Here is a 27570-nt window from a genome sequence, read left to right on the forward strand (position 1 = left end):
ATACACCTATAACTAGATAATATTGACATGTTATGAGATAAATAAAGTTCATTTAATAAGAAATGTAGGAAATGGGCAAAGTAAGGTCATATAGGCCATATTCGGGCCATTTTGGGTAAAAACCGTCATAAACCTTAACAAAATGCTCTCCTATTCAATTTTAGGGCTTACACACATACAACTATCCAATATTGACATGTTATGAGAAAGAAATAGTTCATTTGATAAGTAATGTAGTAAATGGGCTATATAGAAGTCGTATAGGTAATATTTGATAAAATACATATTTTTTGCCTAATTAATTATTTTTAAAATAATGTTTTTGTATTTCAAGTTTTGCAAGGTCAAAAAGGATGGTCCGTTGACAATCAAGGAGCTTAATAAAGTTCGTGACATGTTGGCGTCTTTCATCACCTTCAACATGTAAATGGCATGCATTGTAATTGTAAATTATTTATGTTAACTTTTGAACTATATATAACTTATTATTCATTATATATGTGTAATTACTATTATTTGTATATGTAAGCAACTTTTTTTTTTTTATATTGCGTTTGGGAATATTTATATCTATAATTGAATTCTTGTATCTAATATTATTTTTGTATATAATAATTAATAATATTATTATTAGTTATTATAATAATAAAATTATTAAGTATTATATTTAATATAATTTCTGGAATTACAGGTTATTATTATTGCAGGTTTTTTTTAAAAATATTATTGCACGATGGAAAAAAAAAACGAAAAAAAAAAATTATACAAAAGGCACCGATTAGGCAGGAACCGGTGCCAAAACTATCCACCACCCAAAAAAAAATGGCGGGAGAGCATTATTAGGCAACGGTTAATCGGTGCCTATTCTACCCTATGGCACCGGTTTTGAATCGGTGCCAAATAGCAGGTTTTTGGCACCCCTCAAATAGGCAGCGGTTCAAACCAGTGCCTTAGACCGGGTTTGAACCGCTGCCTAATGCTTTTTTTCTACTAGTGAATAAACTAAAAATTAACAAAACAATAAAAAGACAGTTGCCCGACCCAAGCCCCCAGCCACCTAAAGCTATCAATTCGGGTCAACGGATTGGGTTTGGGTTGGGTAAGTGTGGGTCGAATCAACTCGGGTTGGGTCAATTTGGGTTAATGTCGTAACCTATGCGGGTTAGGTTTGGGTTAGGTCATGCTTGTGTCTGGACATGCGGGTCATACATCTTATCGGGTTTTGGTCAGGTTAAGATCAAGTTACATTCGAGTCGGGTGAATAATAGGTCAGGTTTAACTCGGATTGAAAACGAGTTAGGGTCGTTCTTGGGTTTGAGTCGGGTTGAAATACCCCATATTTTTATATGTATTTTAATTTAAATAAGAATTTCTTAATTTATTTAAATAAGTAGAAATTAATTATTTATGAGGTTTTATTAATTTAAAGAGTTTTATTAAAGGTCCAATTTATATATTTATTTAATAATTTTAGAAATTACTTTATTTTATAATTTAAAGTCAATGGAATTGAAAAGAAAGTCAAAATGTTAGTTTTAATAGGAAATGGATCATTAAGGGTGGTAAAGGAATTTTAAGTAAGTGGGTGTAGTCATCGTTTGAAGTGTGCCTATGTTATGCATGTGTGAATCTGGCACTCTTAGAAAGTGAGTATTAACATATACGATTAGGGACAACAATTAGGGAAAAGGAAAGTAGGTACGGAGCCGCCAACAAGTTTTAAAGAACTTGTAAACCGTTCATGGATCATTAAAGATAACCACGATTAAGGGACAACGATAGGCAACAACGATTGACCCGTGAAGGTTACACCCCATTCATAATCCATTATATTACTAACTCCATATGGTTCGGAACCATGAAAGGAGGATCGGGGATGATGGTACAAAGTCATTCATGGAGTCACATTTGCCTATATTGGCCACGACTCGATTCTTATAGTGAAATGTGATTCCTGCGATCTCATAGGCGTACAAACAAAGATTCAATTTGCTCCAAACTATTGTTATGCTAAATTGTTTGAATATTAATGCAACATATAATTCTAAAATAATGTGATCGCTTCAATTATCATTCATGGAGTCACATTTGCCTATATTGGCCACGACTCGATTCTTATAGTGAAAAGTGATTCCTGCGATCTCATAGACGTACAAACAAAGATTCAATTTGCTCCAAACTATTGTTATGCTAAATTGTTTGAATATTAATGCAACATATAATTCTAAAATAATGTGATCGCTTCAATTTACGACATGATTAAAAAGGAACCTAAACCGGTCGTCCAAATTATGTCATTAGTCGTGATTTTTCTATTACATATACCCTTTAAACATGCACTATGGTGATCATAAAAATATAATAAAATCAACATTAATATTGAAAGAAATTTAACAATAATATATTAGTCAAATCAAATCATACTAAACCTAATCATGATACTAACAACAAGAATAAAAATAAGAGTAATTAAGTGAGTAATTACTCACTTTTCGTGTTTTCTTGAATTTCTATCTCATGAATAAATTTTTAGGAACTTCAATAAAAATATAAATCAAATGGAAATTAAATTAAATTAATGTAGAGTTTATTTGGTCCAAACCCTTAGTTAATGATACCTTTCGCGCCTTGGTTTAAGGATGAAACCTCGAGTCAATTGTGGACTCCTTGGGATGCTTAATGGATGTATGGTGGAAGAATAAGTAAGGCTGGAAATTAATTTTAAGCAAGAGAGAGAAAAGAGAGAAGGTTTTGAAGTATAAGAGAGGAAGACAAAATGGTTTATTATATGAGAGAGGAAGAGAGAATGATTTGATGCCCCCGGACTATAGAAATGAGGAGGGTATTTATAGAGGAAATAAATAGAGAGATGCACGGAACCCTAGAAAGATAAGATTAGCGGAAAAACCGTAATTGGGTACCATGACACGGTGTGTGTACCGTGACACGATATTGGGCGCCGTGACACGGTTTTGTCAACCGTGGCAAGGTACAGTATACCTTGTCGCAGTGTATAGTTGGTCCAAAAATGCGTCCAAATTCATTTAGCTCGTGATAAAAAACGCGAAAAAGACACGTGAAAGCAGCGTGACACAGTACAATGCACTGTGGCACGTTGGCATACACCGTGACGCGTCATTTTAGGTGTTGCGCTGTAATTCCAGTTTTTTTATGCGTTTTAAATGCTATAATAACTTTTAATCTTTAACATGGAAGAAGGCATATAATATATCTTTGCAAATAGTATCAAGTCTAATTTCCAACCCAATTGGAATCAAGTCAAAATAATTTATAGATTTTAAGATATAGGTGTTTGAGTGAAAGGGTATCGATTTTGGGCAGAGTTTAGTGTTTTGCTCATATGTACTTCGTTTCAAATAGGAATTAGGCTTATGATATACTGTTGGAAAGCCTATTGAAATGCTTATCAAACCAAATAATATTTGGAGCAAAATTATAGGGCCAGAAAATAAGTTTCTCTCGGTTTTGCAATGTGGATACGAAAAGTGGAAAGTAAGTTATGGTTTAAAAGGGGCTAGAAATTTGGTTGGTTTATGCGATGTATTGGGATTGAATATGAATTTTAGCACTCCAAGATTAAATACTTTACCTGACTAATGTTTGCGGTGAAATGTTGTTCATCATCAGGTTTGGGTTTGGGGAGACATTTTTAGGTGTCTACAAAAGCCACAACTTTGACTAAGTTTGTAGAAACGTCAGTTTCGAAAACGATAGTCAAAGTAGTAAATAGGGATGGAGAATGATTTAAGACATTCTACGATTCTAAATCACTGTGTATATGCCGATACCTGGAGAAAAGCGTTAGTTCTACAGATAAAAGAGTGAAGAGATAGAACGTGTATCTAACACCAGTGTATCGGTGATGAATATGTTCAATAGTATCTAACACCAGTGTATCGGTGGAAAATAAATTTGGTAGTTTTCTATGCCTGAAGAAATCCACCGGATAAAGATTTTCCATGCTTGGGGAATGTTGATAGATGATATAATCGTTGACTTCTTCGCCTTGACTGGTGGCCACGGCCGACAATTTTTCATGCATGAGGAAAAGCTTGTCTGATGATGAGATTGCAAGTCTCTGTGTATCGAGAACCTTGCGCCGTGAATTGTCTTCGCTTTGGGAGATGATCACTAATGTTTTTAAAATGATGATTGTTCGATTATCCTCAAACATGGGGTGTAGATGGTTCACTTATCCCCCAAACGTGGGATGTAGCTGGTTCGATTGTGCCCGAACGTGGGCTGTGACAGGCTAAAGTCGTATCACCTTATCAAAAATAATTCCTAAGTCCACTAACTATGCAGATAGGGAAGAAGGGTCGAACCACAGGGAAACAAGTCAATTTATTCCTAATAAATTAAGAGTAATCTAAATTATTAAGTAACCAATTTGTTGTTATATAAAGAAACTATACTACGATGAATAAAAGTAGGGAGAAACAAAAGTAAGGGGAAATCCATGAATAAAAGACCTAGGGCATAGGTTCACCAATAAATAATATTCCAGGGTAAAACATAATAATCAATCATCGATGCATCAATTAATAAGATCATAAATGGCTTTTGCTACGTATTACAATCACATAGTTAATTTAACGGTATTAAATCCCATCTCTCGAATCTCGACTTAACCATTTATAAATTAGTCCGCGTATTGAAACTAAGCCTAAACATAAATTCTCATCTCTCGAATCTCAAATCAACATTTCTAAACTCAAACATAAAATACCTGCGCAAGTCTAGTTGCATAGCATTAAATCAATCATTAGGAAATTATTTAAGCATTGACAATCAACAACAATAAATTACCCCTTCATATTATTAATGGATCCCCACAAACCCTAGAAAGAAAACTACTCACACATAATTAAATCTAAACCAATCAAAGCAATTAAACAAGTCATGATGAATTAAAGAAATAAAAATACTGAAATTAATAGAGAAGAAATTATTACCAAAGTTAACGGAAATAATGAGTTGAATCAAGAACAAAGAGTAAAGTTGTAGAGAGAGAAAACAAGAGAGGAAATAAAACTAAGTAGAGAGAGAAAGTCTAAGAGAAGATCTCCTAAAATTACTTAACAAAATCGTATTATTTTAAAATCCAAAATCCTAAATTAAACAAACTAAAATCGACTTAATTAACTTCCTAAGACACGCGCCCGGTTGAGCGCGCCTTTTCTCCCTCAAGTCTTCTCTCGAGCCCGGTCGGGCGCGAGATCGGGCGTCTTGCTTCTTCCGCCCCTCCTGGCTGGGCGTGCCTTCGGGCGAAGCCATCCTGGCCAGGCAAGGCCACTTTGGGCAAGTTGGTTTTCTTGATTGGGCCCCGATCATTCAGCCCAATCCGAGTTTCCTCCTTGGGGCTTGACTACTTGGTCCAATTGCCTCGGTATATCGGTCGTGCTCCTCCAATGCTCGTAGTAGCTTCATAAAATCCCGGGAAAATGCCCCAAATGTGCAATTTCCTGCAAAACTCAACCAAAACTACGAAAACATTAAAAAACAACAATTAGTAACTAAAGTGGCTCAAATGAGATAAAAAACACTACCAATTACGACGAATGGATGGGGGTAAAATACTATATAATATAGATATATTAAATTCCCCTAAGCCAAACCTTTGCTTGTCCCTAAGCAAAGAGCTTATCAATGAATACATAAAACATGCCAAACCCCAAATAATCAAAATCAAGAGCAACCAATTCAAGGCAAATACAACAAGCATGCATCAACATCAACCAATCTCATCCATCCAATCACTCATCCTCCCTAACAATTGTCAAATAGAGCAAACCACAAGAGCATATAGAATTCATGACTAGTGCTCACACACTCAATGCTCATTTATGTGGTGAGTAAAAGATGTATTCGATCGCTCTCCTTCCCAACCCCTTTATGTGAACAATGCCCTCCCAAACTCACAACACTCGTGTGTAAAAAAGAAAACATACACTCAACCTAAATAGTCGACTCGGAATATGTCCAGTCATTCTTTGCATTGATAAACAACTAACACTACTACAAAAAGTGGAATAGAAAACGCAAGATAGAGAACGGTTAGGTTGGATAAGCGTTTCATAGAACTATATAGAACGCTTTTCATGTTCAGGCGTTCTATAAAGGAAAGAGTATAGAACGCTTTACTATATAACCGTTGTGTACTACTTTCCAATGTAATTCAAATTGGTGGGCCTTGTGCTCTTTCATAAATCACGTACAACCTTTCTTCTTTAAACCTAACTCAACGTCTTCACCCATTTTTTTATAGCCGCCATTAAATCCTAAAGATTAAGTTTGCAACTTCCTATATCATATTCACGGACCCCAAAAAATACTAATGGTGATTAAAATCGGTGGTCTAAAGTTCGATCTTCAGAATTTTGTGTTGTTCCTGAATTTCTTATCATTGATGGAAATGGTATGTTCTTCTTGTTCATTTTCTAGATCTATCTAGTGAATTCTTTGAACAGTTGGTGTATTTTTTTTTTTTTTACATTTTTAAACAAAAGAATTTTTGTATCTGTTAGTTTTTTTTTTTTTTTTTTTTAGAATGAAGTATACTAATGGTTGTATATTTAATTGTATCCCAATGTATTGATTTCGAAATAGAGATGCATTTCCATTATCGATTTGATTCATGTTATAGTAACTCCAATTATTAGATTCAATTACCAGGCCATTAAACAAGTTAAGATCTGAAAATTTTTTTCTTATAATTTCCTCCGTCATATCTTCTCCTATGTAATCCCCAACTCCTATGAAATTAAAGATGCGTATTTTATGATATATATGATACTCTGTATCAATTACTCAATTAGTCCGAATTCTCCCTCTTTTTTATACTAGATCTATTTTTTTAATCAATTGCTCCCATAAATTTGGTTATATATTTTTAGATTAAATAACTTGTTTAACTTTATTTGATTTCTGATGATCTGATTGGAGTTCAAATAAGTTCCACTTGTATATTTTTAGTTGATTTTAGGGGACGGATATGCTTTTGTTAGTATAACTTTAGGATGATTGAGTTCATTCTTTTTCTTTTAATTGATAAGACTTAGGATTATGATATTCATGGATATAAGTTTTACAATACATTATTTGAACTTTGTATCTTGCTCTTCTTGTTTTTTTTTTTTTTCTTCAATTGATTATTTTCTAAATTTAATTTATTGAATATGGAGTGTGTTTTTATTGTTGATATATTAATCTAATATACAAAGTAACACTTTTGTTTGCATTTGCAGATATTTTGAAGTCAAAGAGTTCATAAGTGATATGGAGTAATTGTTTGAAGCGGAGTAACAAAGATTTGTTGAAGTTATAAGTTAAAATGTTTTAGTATACAAGGTTTTGTACATGAGCTTATTGGTTTTCAATTTTCAGGGTAGTTGTGATGATAGGGTAAAAGTTGTAGTTCTATTTGATATACTTGGTAATAATACTCCGTATTTTATTAATTAGATGAATTTATTGTATATTTACTAATACTATGTATGTATTTTACATTGTATTGTATAGTAGTATTTTAACAAAAGTTCCTTCCATGTATAAAAATCCGGCAACAATATAAATTAGATATTATTATTTTTTAAAATAAAAGAAAAATAGAGAACAGTTATCTAACTTGACTGTTCTCTTTTGTAATATTATATAGAACGGTTAAGTAGCCTAACCGTTTTGTTTTCCTACATTATTTTACGATTTTAGGAAGGGAAAAGAGAACGGTTGTGACTAACAACTGTTCTCTATTTGTCAGTACATAGAACGCCTATTTGACCCGTTCTCCATACTTTACACATCTCTTAGCAAAAGAACGCTCCTAAGACGTTCTATAAAGCCTATTTTAACCGTTCCCTAAGCCCTTTTTTTGTAGTAGTGTAATTTCACAGTCACACAACTCCGCTCTATGCACAAAGGTCAGAAGGTCTTTAATGCTTGTAATGTAAGGCTAGGGTAAAAGGTAGGATAAATTTGGGAAAATGTGAGAGTAAAGCCATGCTCAAGGGAGCCATATTCTAACAAACCCCAAGGTCAAAAACAAGTAATGACCGTATCATCACCAACACAACTCAACTCCACCAAAAATTCACCAAACAACTCCAATCATATCAAACAAATCCCAACACTTACAATTTCATTCACAAAAATATAACAATGTAAACTTGAGTGAATAAATAACTTTAACTTCCAAACTTGAATTTGTTTCTCATTGAAATACAATTTTTTTTCCTTCTTGATCAACCTTCTACTAGAACATTTGAACATTTACATTTTTTTTCCCTCTTTGCTCTTTTTTTCTTTTTCTTTTGAAGTTCACTCTTTTTCTTTTTTTCTTTATTTTTTTTGAACTTATTTTTTCAAAGAAATTTAATTTCAAGATCATCAAAAATAAAACACAATTAAGAACAAAAACAACTCCTCATATCCACCCGAATTGTGCAAAAAATATGCACACAACAAAACACCCTCACCTCACTCATTAATAGCTCCCGGAAGCCAAGCTTAGGACTAGTAACCAATTGGGCAAATTGGCTTGTAATGTGGCTAATAATCAACAAAAATTCAAGGCAACAACATGGGTAGAAAGAAGGGAACAAATGTATCTACAATCATCTAAAGGTCAACTAAAAGAACAAATGCCTCAGGCAACAGTTTTATTCCAATTAAAAATCTGATTTGTTTCTATCGATTCTGGACAATTTTGTTTTAAATAGGGGTCTTATCTCCCCGTTTTTATTCATTGAAAATCACCAAAAATTTCTCTCTTCTCTCTAAATCTAAAAGCTTATTCCCTCTCAATTCTTTTTCTAAACCTTCCCTCTTACAAAACTCCACATTCACAAGTTCTAGACACACCTAGCCAAGTTCGAAGTTGTCTTTGCCCTAGACGTGAAAGGTTGATAATTTATGAGGGTTTGGTCCCAAATCCCTATTTCAATAATTTGATTTGATTGTTTGATTTAATAGTTTCCTTAAAGTTACTAACGCGTGTAATTTGTTATTAGAAAGAGATACGAGGTATCCAAGTAAGTAATTTAATTTTTATTCTTTTAATGTGGAAATCATGCTTTAATTATATTAATTACTAGTATCGTGTTAGGATGTCTTTATCAATCCTAGTATCATGTTTAGGGTAATAACCAATATTTCTAATATCCTGTATGTTTCTAGTATCATGTTTAGGTTGTTTCCTATTTCTAATATCATGTTAGAGCTAAAGCTTTTATCATTAATGTTTAGTGACATGCTAGAATTTGTTATTAATCTTTTTAATATCATGCCTAGGATCTTACTAATATTATTATGCTCTATTGAGATTATTATGATGATGATCATTGTTGTTGTTATGTTGCTTGATATATATTATTGTTGTCATTTCTTGATCACGCCCTCTCTTGCAGGTTTAAAAGGAATTTGTACTTGTAATCACGCTTAATAAGATAATTAATAATCTTGTTTAGGTTAATGTGATAATAATTCAAGTAATCGCCAATAATAGTTTTTCTTATGTATTAATTTTCAACCAACGTAGATTAAACATGTTTAGGGTTCACCTATTGATTGTATGTTAGTCAGAAAGCGCACATGAGTATGAGAAGAATAAAGTAGAGGCCTATTATTAGGGAAGATTCAACATCTTTAAGGTTTGATTTGTACCTTCATACCTTCATCCCCGAATATCTAGTCATGGTTCCAGACCACTATGGAGTTCAAGTGTAACCTTCACCCTACGAACGGTTTACAAGTTCCTAAAACTTGTTTGCGACTCTTTTACTCTAGCTTCCTTCCCTTTGGATGCCACCATGCTTAAGTGTATGGTCACAGTGGGGCTTAAGTGTGGGATGCTTGAAATATTCCCTATAGTTTTTTGGCGACTCCGCTGGGGAGGATTTCTATTTTAATTCCTCAAATTTATTTTGGCAATAATTAGAATGAGTGGACGAGACTCGAAAAGTTCTAAGTATTCATGTGCGTAATTTTCATTGACATTATTGACATATGCATAAAAAAAGGTCCGTAGTGGAAAGACTAACAGTAATGCATCAAAAACATAGGATTTTTACACGTACAAAATTTGAGAAATATCTTTCACAACTAGGAACGAAAAAACGCTATGAAAAATCGGAAAATTCAAAGAACACAAAGCTGCTTAGGCATGTAGGAACCGGCGTCGAGAAAATAGACTATCGCCATGCAATAGCTCTGTCACTGCGCGACATCAATTTTGTTTGGCGACAAAGCTATCTTATGGCGACGGTCTCTGTTTTCTCGCGCCATGTTCTTCCAATACCAAGCTATAACTCTACCTTCTTTGTTTCGACTGATTCTAGTTTATTGTGTTTTTCTCACTTTTTTGAACCTATATGTGTTCTACATATGGCCATAACCCTCTGGGACTTCGTGCTCCATTTACCCAATGGAACGCTTATGGCAACAAAAGGTACATCCGAATTTGTTGAATTCACCAAACCGTGGAAGTAAGTTTAACTTGCGAGGTCCCATCCACTCGCGCCAACCCTTCTAAAGGTAAGGCTTCCGCGCGGTGCATTTGAACTCATAACCATGGACCCTCTTTGACTAACCCATATCATGAACATTAGAGGAATAGAGCCATGGTTAGTTTGCACCTTATTGCATCATATTGTGCCTACTTGACTACTTGGGCATTCTTTGCTTGTGCATAACCTATATGTGTTTACACTAACTGTTTGTTTGACTTGTGAGTGAGTTTAAACTAAACTAATTAATGACTAAAGGACTTTGCTTAATTAATTAATTAATATGAGTAATTAAATTCTTAAAAAATTATCAAACCTGATTTAGTACGACTTTAGTCTCATCCCTTTAGAGTAAAATATTAGAAATAGTCCCAGACTAATGTTCCAGCAATGGCGCAAAGGTTTAGACTATGGCGCAACACACTGGTGTTTAGCGCCAGGCGATAAAGTTGTCGTCTGGCGTTGGGATCCAGCATGTGGCGATAGTCTTGTTGCTCCGGTGACAGTCTAGTTTTCTGCTCGAGTCTTCACGACGAGTCTAATTAATGAATTTATTAATTGGTTAAACCAGTTTATTAATGACCGTAGTCATGTTTAGTCCTTAATTGAGTCTAAGTACGTAGACACATGGTCATGAGACGAGTCAAAATTGTGATCTACACTTATTAGTCTTAGCACACACTTTGTGCATATGTCACCCTGACCATGTTTAGGTTCATGCATGGGTTGTTTTTTCGTCATTTGAGTTGGGGGCCTATTCTATTCCCAATTCTCCCATATTTCTCTATTTACATCATTTTTTCACTCATATTATTCTTCATTTATTGCATGTTTAATAGAGCTTGAGTCAAAATAAAAATTTACCCCCAATTTCCCTTTCCATAGCACTTAGTCAAGGATAGAAGGGCGTTTAATCAAGGATAACACTTTTGTCCAAGTACTATTGTTTGATAAACCGATTCGACAAAAGAGAAAAGCAAAGAAGAAAATGGCGTCTCAGGAAGAAGTCAATGAACTTAGGAAAAATTTGGCCAATATAACTAAGATGATGAAGGCTATGGCTCTTCAGATTAATGAACCTATGAAACAACAAAATATGGAGCGAATGCAAGAAAGCTTGATCAAGCTCTCCAATGGTTATAGGTTCCAAGGAATTAGCTCACACAGGGTCTTAATGGACTAGGAGCTTCTTCCGCAGAAGTTCAATGCCAATGACATTCCTAAGTTTAAGCCAAATGACAATTCTTAATTTCACTTAAGGCCTTTGGAAACTATAATGAACATTAAGGGGATTGATAGGAATATTTTTCACTCTTTGTTCTCACTATCTCTAGAAACCGTTTGTCAACATTGGTTCTTTTCTCTTGATAAAGAGAAGACCGCTTCTTGGGATCCCATAATAAACGCTTTCATAGATAGATACAAGTGCAACATCCAGGTCGACACGGACCATAGACAACTTGAGATGCTAAAGCAAAAAGGAAACAAAGGGTTCACCTCTTTCTTCAATAAGTGGAAGGAAACTTCCGCTAATATGGTTGCAGTTGCTACTGAAAGGAGTCTATAAGGATATTTATCAAGAACCATCCAAACAAGTATTCAAAACATTTTAAATATCAACATAATTTGAATACTTTCAAGGTCGTCTATGACATAGGTATTGAAATCGAAGATGACCTTGCAAAACAGAAAGCTACTAACAATAACAACAACAGTGGCTGGAAAGGAAAGAAGAACGACAATCCTTCTTCTTATGAAAACACCCACTCTAGCAACAACGTTAGTACCTTTGATTTCAATGAAGTCTTAGCAATAGGTAGTCAAAGACCTAAGAAACAACTAAGGAAAGAGTTCACCCCCATTGGGATGAACTACAATACCGCTTTCAATCGACTCCATGCAAAAGGACTCATTACTCCTATTGGACCTCTTCAAGATCCATCATCCAAAAACAGGTCACCCAACTGGAATGCTAACGCTCATTGCAAGTACCATCAATGTAGGAGACACACTACTGAGAGTTGTTGGAAGCTAAAAGAGGCCATCCAATATTTGATTCGACAATAACAAGCTTCCCATACCTCTAGATGGCTAAAAGAGTGAGTGATGATAAGGCACAAGATAAGAGGCGAGCTTCAACAACCAGATTTTGTGACCTCTTTTCCTATTTTTATTCACCAATTCCCTAATAAGTCTAGCATAGGAACTTTTCATTTTCCTTAGATTTTATTTTGTAAGATTTTTCTTTCTCTCTTTAATAAAACGAGCATTTGTTTTGTTGCATATGATTATCGCATTGCATTGCATCAAAAAAAATGTCAAACTAAGCGCAAGGTATACTAATGATTTGAGGCACCCCTTATAGCCTATCATATCACCTTCACCTTTCAAATTAACAATCTTTTCTTGAGAAACCACTTTGAGTCTTGTCTAATGATAGCCCTCTTTTATTTTCAACCCACATTTACCTAACCTTGGGATGGGATGATGTGCAACTTATGAAAACACAAAAGCTTGAGTGATTTTACCTAGATCTCAAAAAAAAAAAAAAAAGCAAAGATAGCAATAAAAGTGTACAAAAGGGCAAGTGTTCCAATGTCTTTGACATGAACATGTCTCTGATATGAGCACATCTCAGATTGCGTCTCTTATGGAGTACTCGGTACCGTGCCTGAGAACCATGAATACCAAGTGAGTGATAGACCGTACGACCGGGATTTCCCACACTGATAAAAAAATGCAAAAACAAAAAAAAAAGAGAAAAATAATAAAAAAAAAAAAGAGATAGTTCAAGAGTGAGAAACCTCAAGCATAATAATACAAAGATTCAAAATCAAGGTTGCACATCTTGGGGGCTTATATAGGTTCTTGAGCCTTTATCCCCTTCTTCTTCAACCATTATCCTAACCACGTTACAAACCTTCAAAGACCTCTTTGAGGCATACACATATTTGTACGAGGAGTTACAAACCTTCAAAGACCTCTTTGAGGTATACACATATTTGTACGAGGTTCTGCTAGAGCTACGTTTATCCTAATTCCTAAAAGATACGTAGGCAACCTCACATTGAGGTACGGATGTAATAAAAATACATTCACATTCATGCATGATCATATCAAGGGATCTCCAATGCTCATCCCTATCCATTTAGAGCTAGACTTGGGGGCTTGATCCCTACATTATTAGCTTACCTAGCCTAAGAGTCACCACTATTCGACTCTTTTCAAAGTATTTTTCCATACACTTAGCCTTTGCATCATAGCTTTAGTGTCACTTTCACACACATCACAGATACATAGACAAATAACCCTCCTTATAGGAACCCTTTGTCATGAAATCTTAACACAACAATGAAGCACGCCTTGTCATATCAAGATCACTCATTATCATAATTCTTATTGCATCACAAAGTATGAAGTACTTCGCCTCTGTGCCTAAGTTACCCAAATACTTTCATCATCGAGTCAACTATCGAGATAGCCTAGGATGTTATAATACTTGCACCATGAGAAACAACATCAATGCATACATTTGACTAATATCGTTCAACATGCACCTCAAACACTCACTTCGATTATGTTTTGTGTCTTTATTTTTCGGGAGAAAGTCGGTACCCTCCACAAAATGACGGAAATTTTTTGCAAAATTTTTGTTGTTTTGAATTTGAGTCAAGCACATCACAATATAATACACACGCGAGTCATGAACATTGAGTCATGTCATGTCATATCACATCCAGTTGAGTCTAACACACGTGTCAATCACCTTGAGTCAAACTCAAGTCAAAGAAATCATAATGTCAAGCACAATAAACCTTAGGTCAACCCTAAGGAAAACATAAGAAAATTAATGTAGTCCAAAACATATATGTAGGTGCACTAAGTCCCACACGGACAAGTGATCTTTACAAAGATCTAAGATAGAAAACGCAAATTTTCAAAAACATGCAAAGCTATCACTTCCAAGGCGAGGAGATGAAATAAATTTGAACAAGACGGCTCAAGGCATAGTGGTCTTTGACAATATTCCCTAGGATGTGAAAGTTGTCATCCTATTTGAGAAGATAGCTCAAGGCAAACCAATCTTGGACGGCGCTCCCCAAGATGTGGAGGTTGTCAAATAAAACAACTTTGATTCAACAAAAATTAATTATGCCTTAAGGCACGGACGACTCGCATAGAAAGTTTCTCAAGACGAAGAGACTCATAATGTTGATACACACTTCTCGAGGGGTAGAAGTTGGCGATTGCATCCCAATGCGTGGGTACTTAGTGGAATTTCACTTAAGAGTTATTTAAGACGACGGACTCTATGACATGAGGCGAGAAAATTTTTCATCAATCATTTGTGAGTTGCTTAAGGCGAAGGAGCTCATGATAAGAATTCCCAAGGTGCGGAAGACCGTCATTTGGTGGATCGCTCGAGGTGTGGTGGTTCACGACCGAATTCTCGAGACATGGAATGACGTCACATTAAAATTGAGGATAGCTACAAGCAGTGGTCTTCGACGATCTCTCGAAGCAGAGAGGAGATTGTCTATAGTAGTGAGGCACAGCCGTGGCGAGGCACTGCCACAACCCCTAAAGATGGTGAGGTACGCTCACCTTCAACAATGTCTAGAGGCATTGAGGGGGATTGTTGCAAACAATCGAAGATAACTACAAGCAGCGATCTTTGTCAATGGCGTTCACGAGGCACTGTGGAGGTCGTCACCAATAAAATGCAACAAAATCGGTTACCCTAGAGACGTGTGCTCGACGATGGTTTCTTAACTCTTTTATCTATTTAACTAATTCTAGTTTTCATTTATCGGCGTTACAAGAATGATTTAGGATCGCCACACGTTTGAATCATTCTCCGTCCCTGTCACTACTTTGACTTTTGTTTTCAAAACATGCGTTTCTCCAAACTCAGTAAATAGCATCTGTTGACGCTGGTCAAATAATCAAAATGTGCAAAGTCAAACAAACAATGCAAATGCTCAGTTCGTTATTGTAGACACCCAAATGTGTCTCCCTAAAAACCAAACCCAGTGATGAATATATTTTCACGTCGCTTGATTATCAAATGAGGTTAAAGTGTGAAAGGTCTTGTGATGTTTTTATCTTTCTGTTTTTGAAAAGAACTCTATTTTATGAAAATAGCCAATATAATTTAGTTTGGTCCATGATAAGGGTCCAATAATAATGTAGTTGGATCAAGCTCGCAAAGAGCTTTCCAATGATATATTATAAGCCTAATTCCGATGAATAATGAGGAAGTTATGGTCCAAATACTAATTTCAGTCAGAAATGGTTTTATGGCCTAATGATCTAGTGGAGGGCCTATTATATATTATTTCTAAAATTATTAGGATTTATTATAATCTTTTAGAATGGTCTAGAAGGTTATTTTGAGTTCTAATAGCATCAGGATTGATAATTAATATTTTAGAAATAATGTTGAATTTCGTTTGAAATAAAACAAGCGTTTTATTATGATAAATCTGATTTAAAATTTATTAAACAGAGTTTAAGTCGCTTAATTATATTAAAAAAAAGGATTTTGTACAAAATCGCGTTTATCTTTTAAGCTGGCGCATAACGACAAGCATGTCGCCAAATGACGGGCTTGTCGCCATGCGTGATTCCTATCGCATGGCGATAGGCTTTTTCGCTCGCGACAGGCAACAATTTTATTCCGATTCGAATTCTAATTTTTTTTCTATCGATTTCGGGACTATTTTCTTATAAATATGGGTCGTATCTCCCTGTTTTTATTCATTGACAATCACCAATAATTTCTTTCTTCTCTCTAAAGCTAGAATCTTATCCCCTCTCTATTCTTTTTCTAAACCTTCCCTCTTACATAATTTCACATTCATAAGTTCTAGACACACCTACCCAAGTTTGAAGTTGCCTTCGCCCTAGACGTGAAAGGTTGATAATTTCTAAGGGTTTGGTCCCAAATCCCTATTTCAATTATTTCATTTGATTATTTGATTTAATATTTTCCTTAAAGTTACTAACACATATTTTTTGTTATTAGAAAGAGATTTGAGGCATCCAAGTAATTTAATTGTTATTCTTTTGATATAGAAATCATGATTTAATTATTTTAATTTCTAGTATCATGTTAGATGTCTTTATGAATCCTAGTATCATGTTTAGAGTAATAACCAATATTTCTAATAGCTTGTATGTTTCTAGTATCATGTTTAGGTTACTTCATATTTCTAATATCATTTTAGTATAATGTTAGGTCTAAAGCTTTTATCTTTAATGTTTAGTGACATGCTAGGATTTGTTATTAATCTCTTTAATACCATGCCTAAGATCTTGATAATATTATTATGCTTTATTCTGATTATTATGATGATGATCATTGTTGTTGTTATGTTGCTTGATATATATTATTGTTGTCATTTCTTGATCACGCCCTCTCTTGCAAGTTTAAAGGGAATTTTTACTTGTAATCACGCTTAATAAGATAATTAATAATATTGTTTAGGTTAATGTGATTATAATTCAAGTGATCGCCAATAATAGACTTGCTTGTGCATTAATATTCAACCAACATAGATTAAACAGGTTTAGGGTTAACCTATTGATTGTATGTTAGTCAGATAGCACACATGAATATGAGAAGAATAAAGTAGAAGCCTATTATAGGGCAAGTTCATTCTTTTTTAGGTTGGATTTTTACCTTCATTTCCCAATATCCAGTCACGGTTCTAGACCACTATGGAGTTAGAGATCTCATGGATCGTGAAGGGGTGTAACCTTTACCTTGTGAACGATTTAAACTTGTTTGCGACTCTTTTACTCTAGCTTTCTTCCCTTAGGACGCCACCACGCTTAAGTGTATGATCACAGTGTGGCTCAAGTGTGGGATGCTTGAAATATTCCCTACAGCTACCCAACATAGGTCTTAGAGGCCAAGATCTCAACCTGATAGATATCTTGGTATAGCATTAACCGAGAATCAGGACATTCTGATTATGGATGGAGATGAACTGGCAAATTACAAGCAAGCGATGGCAAGCACTGACTCTGCTTAATGGCAAGAGGCCGTGATATTTGAAATGAATTCCATGTTTGAAAATCAAGTCTTTGACTTGGTTGACTTACCCGAATGCTACACACCTATCGGATGTAAGTGGATTTTCAAGTTAAAAGCAAACAAAGATGGAAATGTATTCATTTAAAAAACTATTTGGTAGCAAAAGGTTACAGGCAAGTTCATGGTATTGATAATGATGAAACCTTTTCTCCAATCGCAATTCTTAAATCTATTCGGATCCTCTTATCAATTGTTGCAGATTACAATTATGAAATATGGCATATGGACGTCAAAACCGCCTTCCTCAATGGTATTTTGGAAGAAACTATGTATATGACACATCCTGACGGTTTTGTCGACCAAAACAATGCAGGGAAAGTTTGTAAGCTTAAGAAGTCCATTTATGGGCTAAAGCAAGCTAGCAGGAGTTGGAATCTGCGATTCGATGAAGCCATCAGTAAGTTTGGTTTTATCAAAAAGCAAGATGAATCTTTTGTTTACAAGATGGTCAGTGGGAGTGACATCGCCTACATAGTGTAGACACCCATTTGTGTCTCCCCAAAACCAAACCCAGTGATGAGTACCTTTCAAGTCGAATCATAATCGAATGAAACAAAAGTGTGGAAAAGTCTAGTGTTGCGGAAAGTTTTATTTTCTTTTCTCTTCTCCCTGTTTTTGAAAACTTATTTTAAGAAAACAGCCAAACCAGTTTGGTTGGTCCATGATATGGGTCCAATAGTAGTGTAGTTGGATGGGGCTTGCAAAGACCTTTCCAACGATATATTATAAGCCCAATTTCGATGAATATTGAGGAAGTTATGGCCAATTTACTAAACTGGGCCCGGTTTGAGCTTTATATGCGGCCCAATGATCTAGGAGAGGGCCTAATATGATTTATCACTCCTAATGCAATTAGGAATGGTTTTAGTCTTCTAGATTCTTCTAGAAGGTTCTTTTCATTCCTAATTCAATTACCATTGATAAATTGACTTTGTTGACTTTTCTGAGTTTTAATCAAAATCAAATAGCATTTTCGAAGAAATTATATTATTTTATCCTCCAGTACGGTAAACTTATCAGATTTTCGAAAACGCGTTAAATTTGAGCTTGGCGTTTGACCCCAGGCCTTGGCGCCTGGAACCAGGCCTGGCGCTAGCCATTGGCGCCTGGCGCTAGTTCTGGTGCCTAGCGCCAGCTAGCCAGGGTTGGCGCCAGCCCTGTTTTCTGAGCGTTAGACTCTGTTTTGCTAATTTATCTTTTTTGGCTGATTTTCTCTATAAATATCGTATTAAAAATTCCGTTTTCATTAACGATCATTCACCAATTCTCCTCATTCGCAAGTTTTCATCAACAATCATTAATTCTTTAGCGTTCTCTAAATCATTCATCTCTCTTAAACATTCAATTCTTTCTTACTTTGCTTTTTACATACAAAATTCCGCATTCGCAAGATCTAGAAACACCTAGGCATATTCGAAGTTGCCTTCGCCCTAGACGTGAAAGGTTTTAATTTCTTAGGGTTTGGTCCCAAATCTCTCTTTCAATTATTTAATTTAGTTGTTTGTTTATTATTTTCCTTGAAGTTACTAACGTGTGTATTTTGTTATTAGAAAGAGGTACGAGGCATCAAAGTAAGTACTTTATTGATTTATTGATATTATGATGTAGAAATCATGTTTACATTGTTATTATGATTCCTAGTATCATGTCTAGGTTAATTTTAATATTAAATATGATTCCTGCGATGCTTCCTATGTTCTTCTTAATATTTATGATTGTTAGTATCATGTTAGGGCTAAAGATTTGGTTTTTATTGCTTAGTGACATGATAGGGTTTGTTATTAATCCTGTTAGTATCATGCCTAGGATCTTGCTATTATGCTTTAATATTAACATGAACATGATTATTATAATAATTTATGATGATTATGAATATTATCATTATAATTTTGATGATGATTATTATTATTCATGTTTATTCTAATGATTGATTATTTATTATTATGTTGCTTGATTATTTATTTTATTGCTTGATCACACCTTTTATTGCATGTTTAAAGGGAATTGGTACTTGTAATCACGCTTAATAAGATAATTAATGATCTTGTTTAGGGTTAATGTGATTATAATTTAGGTGATCTCCAATAATAGTTTATTTGTGCATTATATTCAACTAACATAGATTAAAGAGGTTTAGGGTTAATCCTATTGATTGCATGTTAATCAGAAAGCGCACATGAATACGATCAGAATAAAGTAGAGGCGTATTATTAGGGCAGGTTCAATCTCTTTTAGGTTGGATTTGTACCATCATCCCCGAACCTTATTTGGTTCATGACCTTATGGAGTTGACGATCTCTTGGATCGTTAAGGGGTGTAACCTTCACTTCGTGAACGGTTTACAAGTTCCTTAAAAAACTTGTTGGCGACTCTTTTGCTCTATCTTTTTCCCTTTTGGACGCCACCGTACTTTAGTGTATGATCACAGTGGGGTTCAAGCCAGTGGGATTTACAGGCTTGAAATTATTCCCTACAGTTTTTGGCGACTCCGCTGGGGAGGATTTCTATTTTAATTCCTGAATTTGTTTCGGCAATGATTTAGAATGAGTGGATGAGACTCGAAAAGTTCTAAGTATTTCATGTGCGTAATTTTGATTAACATTATTGTCATATGCATAAAAAAGATCTCATTGGAAAGACCATCCATAATGAGTTAAAAACATAGGATTTTACACGTAGGAAATTTGAGAAATATCTTTCACAACTAGGACTGAAATAACACCGCGCGAAATTGGAAAATTTTATCGAGCATAGAAAGCTGCTGAGGCATGTGGGAAGTAGCGTCAGGGGCTAGAGCTTGGCGCCAGTATTTTAGTTGTAGCGTCAGACGCCAGTATTGGCGTCAGGCGCTACAGTTAAAAGCTGGCACCAGTCTCTGATTGCTGGCGCCAATTTCCTCCAATACCGAGCCAGAAATATGCGTTCTAATTTCGACCGGTTTTTCGTATTGTTTTCTCGATCCTACTTCCTGATTGAATTTTTTCTCACTTTTTTGAAACCCATATGTGTTCTACATATGGGCATAACCCTCTGGGAATTCATGCTCCATCTACTCGATTGAACGCTCCATGCAACAAAGGGTACATCCGAGATGTTGAATTAACCAAACCATGGAAGTGAGTGTTTTCTAAAACTTGTGGTGTCTCATCCACTCGCGCCAACCCTTCACGGTTAGGCTTCCGCGCGGTGCATCCGGACAATTAACCATGGACCCTCTTTGACTAAACCATATCCCGAACTTTAGAGAACTAGAGCCATGGTTAGGTTGCAAACGCATTGCATCATATTGTGCCTATTTGACTAATTGTGCATTATTTGTTGTGCATATATATTCTATGTTTTTCTTAACCTATAGCTCGCAAGAGGCTAGCAAGGGTTATAATGGCAACTCAAGAAGAAGTCAATGATCTTAAGAACAAACTGGCTACTCTGACTGAGACACTGAAGCTTCTCGCACTTAGGATCGACGATCCCGTGAAGCAACAACAATTGGACCTCATGCAAGAGAGCCTAAGCAAGTTGTCCAGCGACTACAAGTTTCAAGAGCTTACATCACAAGGGGTCTCGGTGGACAAAGATCTTCTTCCGCAGAAGTTCAACGCCAACGACATCCCAAAATTCAGAGCAATTGACAACCCTTACTTTCATTTAAGAGCATTTGAAACAATAATGAGTATCAAGGGTATTGATAAGAAGGTCTTTCCTTGTCTTTTTTCAGTATCTCTCGAGACCGTTTGCCAACAATGGTTCTTTTTCTCTCGAGAAAGAAAAAACCTCTACCTGGGAGTCTATAGAAAACGCTTTCGTTGATAGGTACAAGCGCAACATTCAAGTTGAGACTGACCATAGAGAACTTGAAATCCTCAAGCAGAAGGAGAATGAAGGCTTCACCTCTTTCTTTAACAAGTGGAGAGAAACCTCAGCTAAAATGATTGAGGTGCCAAGTGAAAAAGAGTCTGTGAGACTGTTTATCAAAAATCTCCAAGAAAAATATTCCAAGCATCTTAAATATCAAAATAATCTCCATACCTTTAAGGCTGTTTATGACATTGGGATCAATATTGAAGATGACTTGGCTAAGTCAAAAGCTGCCAATAATAACTCCAATAGTGGCTGGAAAGGAAAGAAGAACGACAATCCTTATTCTTCCAAAACCGCCCACTCAAATAATGTTAGCACCTTTAATTTAGGAGAAGTTCTTGCCATGAACAACCAAGGACAGAAGAAACCATTTAGGAGGAACTTCACTCCTATTGGCATGAGTTATGACACCCCGTTTGATCGATTAAATTCAAAAGGTCTTATAACTCCCATTGGACCATTTGGGGACCCACCAATTGAGAAGAGGTCGGTTAACTGGAACCCCAATGCACACTGCAAGTATCACCAAGGTAGGGGCCATTCCACTGAAAGCTGTTGGAAGCTTAAGGAAGCTATCCAAGACTTAATCGACAATAACAAACTGCCATTGCCCCCTGCCAGTAAGAAGCCAAGCATCGACAATGCACCTCTGGCTCATACTCTAGCCATCTCCGATGAAGAAAACGAGGTTGACCCCTCCTCTCTCATTAAACATGTCGAAGATATCAATGCCATAGAAAAAGAAGAGGAGATCTTTTTCGATGTCAAAGATAGCCTTCCAGAACCGGCAAATAAAGAAGATATACAATTGCTCACACTGTCTATGAAGGAGGCATCGCAATTACTACGTGAAGCTCTCAAAGTTATGAACGAACTCCATAAGAAATATGATGAGCTTCCACTTCCAAAAGAAGAACCTAAAAGAGAATTCACACCAGTGAGAACGACTTATGAGGCAAAGCCCTTCCCCTTACAAGTCACTGAAAAACCCAAGAGAAGCAATAGAATCTACAATCCAATTGGGATCCCATATGCGCAAATGTTCGAAATGCTCTCCGAGAGTGGCGAGGTCAAACCTCTCGAACCGAGACCATTTGAGTCATTAAAAAGGAAAGATAGATATTATTGCCAATATCATCAATCAGGGGGTCACACTATAGAAAACTGTTTCATATTCAAGGATTTGGTACAGAAAATGATTGATGAAAAGAAACTAGTCCAAGTCCAACAAAAAGAGGATATAACCATTAATGGAGTTTGAGACAGTGATGAAGAAGATGTCTATCTAAAGGACATAGTAGGACCTTCACCCTCTGTGTCATACACGACAGATGACATTTGGGCTGAAGAAGATTCATCAATAGATGTCCTCACAAGATCCGGGAGAATGCAACCTCCCGTTTCAACGCAACCTATGCCCACCATACATCAAGTTCCCATACCTATCATCGAAGACAATGACATTGTTAAACAGTTTAAGAAAACAAAAGTTGAGATGAATGTGTGGAAACTTCTGGCAACATCTCGAGAACATAGGTTGGCTGTAATGAATGCCTTGGATAAAATCAGGATAGATTCTGACACTACTCCTGAGGGACTAGCTAACTTCCTCACAAGTGAACTTCCTAGTCCGATTAATTTGATCACCTTTTCTGACAAAGATTTACCCCCAGAAGGTGACAAACATTACAAAGCATTAAACCTCACGGTAGTCTGCAAAAGGATGACTGTTCCCATGACTCTTGTAGACAATGGATCGGCTATCAATGTATGTCCACTTAGAACTGCGAGGATGCTCGGCATAAGGGATGAAGACTTAACTCCGTCCACACAAGGAATAAGAGCCTACGATAATACTCGTCGTCAAGCTCTTGGCAAAATAACCCTAAATGTGACGGAAGGAGCAATAAAGCATGCTACTACTTTTCAAGTAGTGGAAATCAAAGCCTCATTCAACTTGTTGTTGGGATGCCCTAGGCTTCATAATCTAAAGGTCGTCCCTTCATCTCTCCACCAACAAGTGAAAGCTATAGTTGGAGGAATTTGAGATTTTCTTGGATTGCTACTTCACTGATGAAATCCCAACTCCCGTCCATAAGGAGAAAGCACCCCCATGCTTTGACTTTAACGTCATGGGATTACTGTTTGGGCGAGAAAAGAATGAGCCAATTTATAAAGAAGATAGCTCCTCGCTCATTCAAACGGTCCTACAAAGTGAAAGCTTTGACCCCTCGAAGATAATTACTCTAGCCGAAGGCTCACTACAAGGATGGAGCAAGACTATCAAAGTGACTACTCCAAGCGGAAGGAAGATATCAATCACGACAGGACATGGACCGATGTTTGAAGAGTCGTCTGAGTCAGAGTCTTTCCCTTTTGAGTCTTCTAAGTCTTTAGTAGTAACACCTCCTCCTCCTATCTCTTCTTTTAGGATAGTTAGTGATCCAGTCCCTGAGGACATATCACTCTTTGATGTAATGATCTCAGAGTATAATAATATTTATCATTCTCCTTACTTCTTGTGTTCTTCCCTAACCCAAGATGATGAGCATTGCTTAGCTAAAGATGAAAAAAATAAAGATATTATTAAAGCAATGGAAACACTCGAAAATAAAACACCGGTAATTGAGGAAACTGAAACAGTTGATATCTCGAATGATTCAACTCATAAAAAAGAAGTTAAAATCGGATTAACATTGAATAAGCAAGAATGAACAAATTTCATTAACTTACTTAAAGAATTTATCGATGTATTTGCTTGGTCATAAGAAGATATGCCAGGCATTAATAGAGAAATAGCTCAACACACTATACCACTAATTCCAAGAATGAAACCTGTAAAACAAAAGTTACGTCGAATGAAACCCGACGTTGCACTTAAAATAAAAGAAGAAGTCCAAAAACAAATAACTGCAGGTTTCATCAAGGTATCCAAATACCCTGAATGGGTCGCCAACGTCGTCCCAGTTCCGAAGAAAGACGGAAGGGTAAGGATGTGTGTCAACTATCGAGATCTAAATAAGGCAAGTCCAAAGGACGACTTCCCTTTGCCACACATCGATATTCTGGTAGATAACACGGCAAATCACGCGCTTCTTTCGTTTATGGATGGATACGCAGGGTACAACCAGATACTCATGGAAGAAGAAGACATGGAGAAAACAACCTTTATAACACCACGGGGCACTTACTGCTACACGGTACTGCCATTCGGGTTAAAAAACGCGGGTGCTACTTACCAACGTGCAGCAACTGCCTTACTCCATGACATGATGCACAAAGAAGTTGAGGTATATGTCGACGACATGATTGTAAATCAAAAGACCGTCCAGGCCATCAAGTAGCCTTAAGGAAATTTTTCGAAAGGCTAAGAAAATATAACATGAGGTTTAATCCATCAAAATGTGCTTTTGGAGTCACCTCAGGCAAGCTCTTGGGATACGTCATAAGCTCTAGAGGAATAAAGGTAGATCCAACCAAGATTAAAGCAATCATGTCAATGCCACCGCCCAAGACTGAGAAGCAGATTCGAGGATTTATTGGCCGGTTGCAATACATAAGTAGGTTCATATCAAAACTGACGACGATATGTGAACCAATCTTCAAGAAGCTCAAGAAGAATGTACCAGTAATATGGGATGACGAGTGTCAAAAATCCTTTGAAAAGATCAAAGCCTATCTCGCAAATCCTCACGTATTAGCACCAGCACTTCCCAGAATACCTCTTAGGTTTTATTTGACGGTTACCAAAGAGACAATGGGAGCCATGCTAACACAAGAGGTAGAAAGTAAAGAGAACACAATTTACTACCTAAGTAAAAAGATGCTCGAATACGAAACACGATATACACCGCTCGAGAAATTGTGCCTCGCCTTAGTGTGGGCCTCAACTAAGTTAAGACATTACATGTTGGTGCATACCGTTTTCTTAGTCTCCCGATTAGATCCACTCAAGTATCTGTTCGAGAAATCTCTACTCAATGGACGCATTTCAAGATGGATAGTCAATCTAGCCTAGTTTGATGTAAGGTTTATGCCGTAAAAAGCTATTAAAGGATCCGTGGTGTCAGACTTTTTAGCAGATTTTCCAATAGAAGACTTGACGCCAATACAAGACAATGACTTTCCAGATGAAGACCTAATGGTCACTGAAGATGATACTTGGACCTTGTATTTCGACGGAGCCTCAAACCAAAAGGGATGTGGCGTCGGAGTGCTACTAGTATCACCTAAAGAAGAGCACGTTCCAATCTCAATAAAGCTTGATTTCGACGTTACCAACAACGCTGCTGAATATGAAGCATGCGTGGTAGGCCTTGAAACAGCTTTGGCATTGGGAGTAAAGAAGTTAAGGATATTCGGAGACTCTTTTTTTATCATCAATCAGATATCTAAAAGGTGGAAAGTAAGGAGCGAAATCTTAGCCCCTTACCAAACTTATCTGGAAACTCTTACCGATTAGTTAGAGAAGGTAGAATATACATATCTACCTAGAGAAAAAAACCAATTTGCTGATGCCTTGGCAAGATTAGCCTCAATGGTTAGGATTCCCACGGAAATCGAGCAAATGCCTCTAACTATCAAAAAAAGGAACAAACCAGCATACATCCAAGCTATAGAAGACGACGACTGAGTCCAAGAAGATGAGGAAAAAGAAGAAGAACCGTGGTACACGGACATACTCAATTATGTCACCAATGGAGAATACCCTCCCCATGCTGACAAAAGAGCAAAGCGAGCGTTGAGACTTTTGGCTTCTCAATATGTACTCATAGACAACGAGCTACATAAAAGAGTACCTAAAGGTCGAGCTCTCTTATGTATAGGAAAGATGGATGCACAAAGAGTGATGAGAATAGTTCACGGAAGAATCTGTGGCACTCATGTAAATGGAAAAATGTTAGTCCAGAAAATAATGCGAGAAGGATATTATTGGACTACAATGAATAGGGATTGCCATCAATATGTAAAAAGATGCCCTAAGTGCCAAATTTACGCCAATTTACAACATGTCCCTCCATCTTTGCTCTACACCTACACATCGCCATGACCATTCTCTACATGGGGAATTGACATAATTGGAAAAATCACTCCCCCAGGAACAGGAGGCCACGAATTTATTCTAGTAGCAATTGATTACTTCACAAAGTGGGTCGAAGCGCAATCATACACTAAACTCACTACAAAACATGTAGCACTCTTTATCGAGAGAAATATTATTTGTCGATACGGAGTCCCACATGAGATGATAAGTGACAATGGAACTCACTTTCAAGCCGAATGTGAAGAATTGCTACAAAAATACGGCATCAAACATCATCATTCTTCCCCTTATAGTCCTCAGGAAAATGGAGCAGTCGAGGCAGCTAATAAAAATCTAAAGACTATCATCGAGAAAATGACAGAAAATTATAAGGATTGGCCTGACAAGCTTCACTTCGCATTGTGGGGTTATCGCACGTCAATCCGTACATCAACAGGAAATACGCCATTCTCCTTGGTATATGGAATGGATGTCGTACAACCTGTCGAATTAGAAATACCATCTCTACGCATCGCGTGAGAGAGTAAACTCGATGAAGTTGAATGGACTAGGGCAAGATATGAAGAATTGATTCTACTCGATGAGAAACGACTAGATGCTCTACATCACACTCAGTGTTACCAAACTCGTATGGCTAGGAATTTTAATAAGAAGGTCAAGACAAGAAATATCAAAGTAGGAGATTTGGTATTAAAAGCACTTAGGAAAAATGTTTTGGACCCAAGGGGAAAATTTAGACCTAACTGGTCTGGACCCTACATTGTCAAAACAATCCTGTCAGGAGGTGCAGCAAAATTAACTGACATGGATGGCAATGAATTCTCAAACATGACCAATCTTGACCAACTTAAAAAATACTACCCATAATTACTTGAGTAGGATACTCAAGAGAGCTACGTTCGGCCTGATTCCTTAAGAAAGGATACGTAGGCAACCCTTTACGGGTGCGGCCACTTTATTTTTCGACATCTCCGCGTTCCAGAATCAATCAAAAATTCAACAGTAAAATCGGCGAATTATTGGCGTCGCAGAACAGAACC

The 27570-nt window shown here is 36.4% G+C and overlaps 1 long non-coding RNA gene across 1 annotated transcript; it reads left to right on the plus strand.

Moving 5' to 3' along the window:
- The first annotated feature begins 6251 nt into the window (after positions 1 to 6251).
- Positions 6252 to 7509, plus strand: LOC110689139. Its single transcript, XR_002504814.1, has 2 exons — positions 6252 to 6439; positions 7269 to 7509. It is a non-coding gene; the product is annotated as an uncharacterized LOC110689139 (long non-coding RNA).
- The last annotated feature ends 20061 nt before the right edge of the window (positions 7510 to 27570 follow it).

Source organism: Chenopodium quinoa, unplaced genomic scaffold (genome assembly GCF_001683475.1).
Source record: "Chenopodium quinoa cultivar QQ74 unplaced genomic scaffold, ASM168347v1, whole genome shotgun sequence".
Classification (NCBI taxonomy): domain Eukaryota; kingdom Viridiplantae; phylum Streptophyta; class Magnoliopsida; order Caryophyllales; family Amaranthaceae; genus Chenopodium; species Chenopodium quinoa.